This window comes from Strix uralensis, chromosome 2 (assembly GCF_047716275.1).
Source record: "Strix uralensis isolate ZFMK-TIS-50842 chromosome 2, bStrUra1, whole genome shotgun sequence".
Taxonomy (NCBI): Eukaryota; Metazoa; Chordata; class Aves; order Strigiformes; family Strigidae; genus Strix; species Strix uralensis.
The window spans coordinates 13,745,123-13,753,933 of NC_133973.1; positions in this window are offsets into that span (position 1 = coordinate 13,745,123).

Here is an 8,811-nt window from a genome sequence, read left to right on the forward strand (position 1 = left end):
ACATATCTACATATATATATATAGATACACATAAAATGTTTTTACAAGTCCCAAAGTTCAACAGAGGACGAAACCCAGGGCAGAATCAAAATTCTGCGAAAAACTGAATTTCCACATCTTTTATATCTCATGTGGGTTTTCTACATTTTTTTTTTTAGCTGCAACATTAATACTGGCTTGGGTGGTTCTTCCCCCCAGCCCCCCATGAGACTCAAATTCTTGCCCATCCCTCCTTCAGTGACTAATGGAGACCAGTGCCTTGACTACTGCGTTTGTGTTCTCCAGATGCTCAGAAAGCACTTGGACATCCTCTGGCATTCAAGTTCATTAAAAAGCCTTGAGCAGTGGAAGCCATCTGACCCCAGAAACCATGGAGGGGGCTGGCTTGAAGCAGCTGATCCTGCTCCTGCCAGATTGATTCAGATGATGTCCTCTGGAGGCCAGAAGACACGGGCTGGAGCGGAGGGTAGTAGGGAGGACATGTCTGCTTCTGCTGTAGCTCACGCATCTGTGCGCAGAGCGAGAGCCAGCGCGCCAAGAGCCGCAGGCAGGCGCTGGGGGACGGGGTCAGCTCTGTGGGGAGCTGCACAGCGTGTTTTCTGTAAGAAAACTGGGGATGCAGTCCTGCTGCGAAGAGGAGAAGGCTACAGCTGCGGCACGCATTTGTCACTGTTGCTAGGGTAGCACGTAAGACACCCACGCTAGCCTAAAAAGCAAAACAGCACGCATGGGAAATTTCACGCAGCCAGGAGCCTTGCGTGAGAGAGGCTTGCTCTGTGTTAGGTGCTGTGTCCTCTACTGCTGAACCGGGTTTCACAAATCCCCGAAAGATAACTCTCTGTGCATGCAGTTTCTCTGATTTTTTTGGAGGTAGCTGTGCCATCCAGCTAGGTGTGCGTCTGCAATACTTTGTCTTGTAATGCTCTGCCTTCTGCTGCTGAGGAGGGTCTGCAATGCCTCTGCTTGCTGACGGTTTCAGGAAGCGGGACTGTGCAGCACGAGGCAGTTCTGATGCTTCTGATGTGTACCGAGAGAAAGGTTCTGCTTTCCTTCCTGAGCCAGGTACGCAAAGCAAACCCTGCTGTAATAGAAGAGCTGCATGCTTTTAACCACTTTTCTAACGTCACTGTGACCATTTTCGTCTCCTTTTGCCCTGAGGTACTGTGTGTCTCTCTTCACCCAGTGTACGTACACTATAGAATCTTGCACAGAAACACATCTTGGAAGCTGTGAAAAGCGCAGACCCAGCCCTGACTTGCCTATTGGGTCCAAGTGCTCCGAAAGCAATAGGTCATATATTTTGAAAACTGTGCATGAGTCCCTCATTTATGACTTCCAAGGCATGCTTTTGGTCCTTAAATTAGGCAACTATTTTACTACCACTACTGGGCACTGACCTGCCGTTTGATACTGGTTTACTGCTCTTTGGAGAGCCGCTGATCGCTATGTGGGGTCAGCAAGCGAAGCTGCGACAGGCATGGATCACATACACAAACCAACGTACAGGAGGCAGCAACTGCCGTGGTTGGCGGGAAAATGCTGAAGAGTGACCTAAAAGCCTCTGTGCCTAAAGCAAAAAGGGTGTCTGTAGCTTTGATTTGTCAAACTGACTGGGAGAGCTGTCTCCTTCAGCAAGAAATGCAGCGGCCAGACCTCCCTCCATGTTCCTGGACTCACTCAACGTACATATCATAACACTTGCAGAAACCATCCCTACCCAGAAGTTGCAGTGGAGCAGCAACGTGATGGATGATAACTTTGTTCTCCCTCCAGCACCACAAAGCATTTGCAGAGGAGGAGCCTGTTACCCTTTCTTTTTTGATCTGGAAACTGAGGCATGCCAAGGTTAAATGAACTGACTAAGGTTGCATAATTAGCCAGTGGCAGAGCTGAGAATAGACTCCATATCCATTTCTCCAGGATGAAGATCTAACTCTCAGACCTGTGTTGGGGACATAGGCAGGCTACCAAAACTATACATCACAGCTCTATAGAATATGACATTTTTAGAACAGGCTCAACCCTGAACTGTTCTAAAAAAGAAAAGAGAAAACAGGGCAGGGAGGGAGGGGAGGGGAAGAAAAGCAACAATATTTTCTTCCTATGAGAGATCCTTCCTGGGCAAGAGGGTAAAAATGGGATTCAAGTGACATTTATAAATATTAATGGACTTCTAAGCACTAGCACATTAAAAAACTTCCCAAAGACCAAAGCCTGAATTAACTTTGAGTAATAGTTGCTGGAGACCTAGTCAAAAATAAAGCAGTGCTGTGAAAAAGCGCTAAACTTCCACAGTTGTTTGATATGGCTAAAGTGCAGCCATTTTTCCTCCATTTCAAAACTGTTTTAGGGAAATAGTGCTTCTTTCGCTCCTCCCTCCCCTTCCTCACTTACTCTCTTTCCCGTTGTGTATCTGAATGCATTTTTTTGCATTTCCATTTTTATTTTGCATTCTCTATTCACCCGCCACTGTAGCTGCTGGGATTCATCATGCAGCTTATCCCTTTAGTGACTTCAGTGGCCACGGAAAACCTGGCCTGTGAAACACTCTCCTGCCACGAGGGCTCCTGAACTCAGTGCAAACATTTGCAGTTGAGGTCACCAAACACCCGTGACAGGCCACGGCCTGAAACATCTGGTTTCAGGTAGAGCAACTGTCTTGGGTGTTACCTGCAGCTGCCCTCCACTGAAGTGAGACTCCTGGAGAACTGGATCAGACTATCAAGAAACTTAAAGAAATTATATGTTACAGTATTTAGGTGGTGAAGATGGTGATCTGATTTCATCCTAGGTATTTTGCCCCTTCCAGAAAAGTTCTGTAATGGTGAAACAGTATGTATCATTCCAGGGAATGGCTCAGTTAAGCAAAACGTGTAATTTTCTTCTTGGTTCTCAAGGGCAGTTCCAGAAACCTCTAATTTCAGTCAAGATTTGGTCAGAGAGAGGGTCAATTCTTCTAAAGTATTTAAGAAGAAAGGTTCATAGCTTTAAAGCTGTTTAAAGACATGACTTCCCAGGCAGTCTAAGTCAGAATCCCTTTTGACGTCAGAGAGAATTAGACTCTACCTCTGTTCAAGTATCTTGGCTCAGTCACCTAAATGCATTTACAAACCTGGCCTTAGCAGCTTTCATTAGTGTATTGGCAGGTGTCTGAGCACAGAGAGCACGTTGTCCCCCACGTTAGGAGTATCTGTTAGCAATGTACCTATTGTCAGTTAGGTACAGCACGGAGCATATTCTAACCATGCCTCGCACTTAGCCGATCCCTCCTCCTGGGAGGCACCTACCAGCCCAGCTCAGCCCAGCCGCCATCCAGGTTGTGCGACCTGCAACTACAGGCCCAGGGCAAAATAGCGTCACTGCCGGCATCGAAACATTAAAATCTTTTCCCTCCATCACATCTGGCAGAAAGAGGGTCTGTGCTGGCTCCCCCTCTGCACCGTGGCAGCTGCAGCCACAGTGATGTCCCCTATGAAATAATACCCACGGGAGGAGGCAGCACATCTTGTGAGCCGTTTGGAGAGACACCCATGCTGAGTGACTCTCCAGTGCCTGCAGACGGGCTGGCTGCTTTCGGCCAGGATGGGCTGTGGATCAGCTGAGGCCTCCCAGATTTCCTTGACGTGGCACGCTCTCAGTGTGGTCTTGTGCTCTGTCCTCTCCCTCCTCCTCCCTAGCCCCAACCCAGTCTGCTGCTGCCTTTCACAAAATCCATAGAAATATAATTATCATGGAGATGTCTGCCTCCAGTGATTTTTTTCTTTGGAAATAATTATAATTGGCTGTGGCAGTTAAAAACTTATCGGCGTAGACAGATGACAGACAGCACAATCACATAAGCTTCTCTCTGAGAAAATAAAGCTAAAACCCATTTATCATCCTAGTTGGGAACAAAGGGCCTTCCTCCGAAGAGCCAGGCTATGAAAACACAGAGAGAAGACTGTTATGCTCACGGATTAAATCTGTGGTAGGTAACCAAGCACAAGCAGTCCATTTGCAGCAGGATGGTACTGTGGTAATTATAATAATACCACTTCTTTCATCTGAAGAATACCTAGCTAGGGATGTATCACCCCATTCAGAGGCAGTGACCAAGGCCCCAAGAGGTTAATTACGCAGCTGGGAGCCGTGTGGTCCTCAAGAGTGACTGCACCACAGACAGAAAAATGTAAGCATATCCTCATAGCATCTATAAGGGCTAGTTGCATGGGGATTTCAAGCTGGGCACGGATCACTTATTCCTGGAGTAAGTCATTAATTTCCCTCTCCCAGAGGGCAGAAGAGTTTTGATTCTTAGGTGTATCTCCAAGGCACAAAGTCTCCTGGAGCCATCTTTCATGTGACAGCTCCTGTGCCGTCCCCGGGAGGGCCCTGCGCCCTCTCCACTCTGCTTCCTAGCGGAGCCTGGGCAAGGACTGTGCAGCCCTTGTCCTCCCTCCATCTTGGTTTAGCGGCTCTCATGCTCTGGCGGGGCAGGACAATCCATCCACCTTGCCCACAGTCCAAATACTCATTTTTTCCAGATGATTTTAACAGCCCTCTCTGGGCTGAATGGGTTTCTGATGGCACGCAGGTTGGGGTCGGCTGGGAAGGTGAGTAGGAGGGATTCTCTTGCTACTAACTTAAAACTATAACCATTCCTGAGATATTTTTAAGAAAATGAAAGCTGGGTGAGGAGAATGGTTGTCCTATGGAAGCTGTTGACTACCCAATACATGTGAACAGATGATAGCCTCAAATTCCATGAGATATGCTTGGATCTAACGGTATTTGCATAGGCACAAAGAGAAATATTGTTAGCATGCAACCAGTTGTTGTATGGGGGAGGGCTGAGAAGGGGACGCAGAGGGGAGAGAGAGAGAAGGACAGAGGAATACCAGAAACAGAACTGCACAAAATGTTTTCTGTAGCTCTAGTTCCCAGAATTTACAAACAACCCGCCAACAAATTCACTGACTGACATGGCACAAATGTCACAACTATTTCATTTGGACCAGTGCATGCATTTCACCGACAAACTGTTCTGCCTCTGGATGAAGTTGTGGATGGTTTCTACTTTTTTTTTTTTTTAAATAGCCTTCTTGGCTCCCAACAGCGTTGCTTGGTTAGATTTCCCCTTCTAGCTAAAAAAAGAAATTAGACTGATCTCTTTTGGCAGCTGTGAAATGGTTGCATATTGTGTATGTTTTCTTGATGAGCTTGCATGAAATGGAATTTGGTTTGCTTTTGATGGATACTCCACTTTTAGCACAATGTCTCCACAAGATTAGCAAGTGTTTCATTTTTTTAGAGAATTTTTATGTGCATGTAATGTCATGTATGCCATTTCTATACAGCATTATGAATAGCGCATAAAGCTGCTTGAACAGGGAAACGGAACTGATTGAGGAATGTTTCCCCAGTGAATGTGCAATATGATTTGTGATGGTGTGTAGTTTGCTAATCACAAAGCTTCAGTCCATGGCAAAAATTCCATGAGATGCAGGTTTTAATTCTCACCACTTCCCAGAGCCAAATTCAGGAGCTGTATAATATATGAAACTGGCTGTGCTGGGTCTGCCCTAAGAGCAATTTAGCCCCGTGTCCTGTAACGATGGTGCCCAGACGTGGATGCCTGGGGAAGAGGGCAAATGTATACGGTAGTTCTTACTTTCGCGCTTCCTCAGCCTCCAGTCTTTTTTTAGCTCAGGCTCCCTGAGCTCCCGGTTTCTGCGTATATTAGAGCCCACAATGGAGAGAGAGAGGAGGTGCAACTTCCACTGAAGACAACAGATATTACACTGAAAAGCACCGTGGGTGAACATGATTGCTCTGTCTTCTCGTACGGTTATGTGCATGAGCCTCAGTCTAGCCTGTGTTTCAGGATAATGCTATTATTAAGAATAAAATCAATGAATGACAAAGGAGATGTTCTGAGACAACGGGGAAAAGGCCAAAATGAATATAAAGGGGTAATAATATTATACGAGATCTTTATTATTATAATATTATGAGATAAAGTGGCTGGCATTCTGCCATTCTCTTATCCAGTGTTTAATTTAGCCATGAAGGTCTTTTCTGAAATTATATTCCAGAGAGTGTAGAGATGGGTGGGGGGTAAGGAGTTTCTCTCTTGGAATTAAAAGCTTTTGTGAGGTGGAGGTGGGATCATTCAATTGTTTCTCTGATGGGACTTCTCAAGATCAAATTGAAATGTAAGAAACACTAAGTACTGGAATAAATAGCAGAGTATTTTGGCTTTAGTTATTATGTACTGTTGGCCTGCCTGCTTGGCGAAACTCTTCAGTACTGGCAGGAGCCATTAATGGGTAATGGGGAGTCACAGACTCTGGCCTTGTAGGCTGCAGCTGGATCACCCGCTGAAGCTGGTGTAACTGTGGATTGCCAACAAAAAACTCTGCCGTGCCTTCCTTTCCTCTGTTTCCCCTACTGTGTCTTCCCAAGGTGCTCCTGAGCTGACGACTGTGCGGGGTGGGCGGTCAGAAGAGGCTCCTACAGGATTAGTTTTCAGGCTGATCTGTGAGCTGTTGCAGCTCATCACACTGCTATAGGTTGGCAACTCCTGGGCGAAAGTGATAGAAAGTTGCAGATGAGGAAACAAAATGGGCAATTGAACCTACCCACCAGTTAAGCTAGCAGTAAAGCTGAAGTCCGAGGGCTGTATGTTTGTGTTTTCCTCCTGTGACTCCCGGCAGAGTGCTGCATCTCCAGACAGGGTTCATCCCAATGCCTACCTGGGCTGAGCGGCTGTTACAGCTGGGGCTTACGAGGCTTTCAGAGGCAGTGCAGGCAGCCCACGAGGCATTGCCTTCTCCAGCTTGGTGGATCTCCGTGGAGCCAGGAGTCTTCCCAGGCAGACTGGCCCAGGCCCAGGGCAGGGAGACATATGGTTGGTGTGTGGCGCTGAGGCAGGGTGCCAGGGATGCAGGCAGCACTCCAGCTGAACCCTAGCTTGAGCTCTGCAACTGGCTCGTTTCAAGGAAAGCACTTTGGCTTCATCGTGTGGGCATTTTTCCACCTGAATTTGCTTACACAGAAGTATTTTCAACCAGCTTGTCATCACAGGCCTTCAGTTTGGAGTAGGGACAAAGAAGAAACGAGAAAGAAGTTATTTTGTAAGTTATATGAGGCAACTTTAAATTTAGCTTATGGCTCTCCTCAAAGGAGCAGGTCTCTAAAGGATGCTTTTACAACTAAATTTCATTTAAAGATAACTGCCTTTAAATGTGCCTGAAGTGATAATTGTGGGTTCTGCCCTTTGACACCAAATTTGAGCTTGCAAACAGGAAAAAAAAGGAAGTGTTCAACAGGAACTCTACTGGAGTTACCACTGTAAAACGGCTTCAGTTTTGTTTGAAATTTCCCTATTGCTTGTAAAAATTATACCGGACATACAACATTCAAGAATGAAATCCTGTTTATCTACTGAATAACAGCGAATAAACGCAGTTCATCTCCAAAGAGGGAGGGGAAAAAAAGCAAGAGGGAAAACCTAGTGTCCCAGGAAGGGTTACTGTAAGAATTTTTTTACCCTTTCCTTTCAAGGTAGTAGCCAAACAATGACAATTTTATTGACTTGTAGCTGTTACAAGTAGGAGCTTGCTTGTACTCTTGCAGCAGTTTACACTGTGCCTATCTGTTTTGCTGTGGCTGCAGCAGACAATGTAGTATCTCCCTGCGTAACTGCTGGAACGGCTTCAGCTATTCAGAGATCAGAACTGGAAGAGCTGCTGACAAAGGAGGACTATGCAAAAACCAGCATTATTCCAGCCTATTCAGCATACTGGGCTCTGCTTTCCTCCTCCTCCTCCCCCCTCCTCTTGTCCTTCCGTTTACAATTTCCTTTGCCTGTGTAACTGTTTCTGAAGTTGCTTAGCCTCCGTCCTCACCTAACCTTTTGACTTCCCCCTGTTTTTTCACCTCTCCTTATTTCCTTTGATTTCTCCTTGTGGCTTTTGGGCATCAAAGGTGGTTCTGGTAAACGTAAGGTTTGTTTGGAGTGTTTGTGTGTGTGCGTATGCTGGGGGGAAGGTACTGGGACTTATGTTAGCTCATGTTAAGGCTGCAGTGAACTCCAGCTTGATACCAGTCTGTTCTTCCCACCCTCAATGCCTCTTTTTCCCTCTTCCTTTAAGCGAGCTGCTCCTTTTTCCTATCAGCTGTGCCTTTGTCTTGCTGTTTGCTCTCATAGCAAATATACTTGCTCCAGTGCTTTTGCTTCCTTGCCAGCTTCCTCTGCAATTGCAGCTACCTTCTGCCCCTTCACATCACACAAACAGCCTCATCCAGCTACTGATGACTCTTCCCATGCTGCAGCCTTCCTGTTTCTTTTCTGGGATTGTTTCTCCACACGGGTATGTCCAGTTGTTTCCTTGTGTTCACCAGCTTTTGTCCTCCAAGTCCATCCTCCACGAGAGTGATCACGACTACCACATCCTCAACCTCGCCTTTCTTCACTCCACACACTGGTACTGTTGCAGATGCCGATAGAGTCTCAGTTCTGTTTTCAGCTCTCTGCAAGGCAGAGGCACTGCGTATGAGCAATGCCCTTCTCTGCCTGAAACAACTTTTCGTAGAAACCCTCATCACTTCCTCCTGACTGGGTGACATGTACGCCCAGAAATATGATTTCTGGGGAAGAGCAAGGTGTGGCTCCACAATATGAGTGATATAACTGCCCTAGCTGGTCATGTGGTGGGAACAGAGATCAGCAGGAAAGCTTAAACACCGTTGGTTCCTGGGTGTCCTGGTAAATGTAATGCAAAACAGCCACTCAAAATAGCAACTGTCACTTCAAAAATATGACTCATT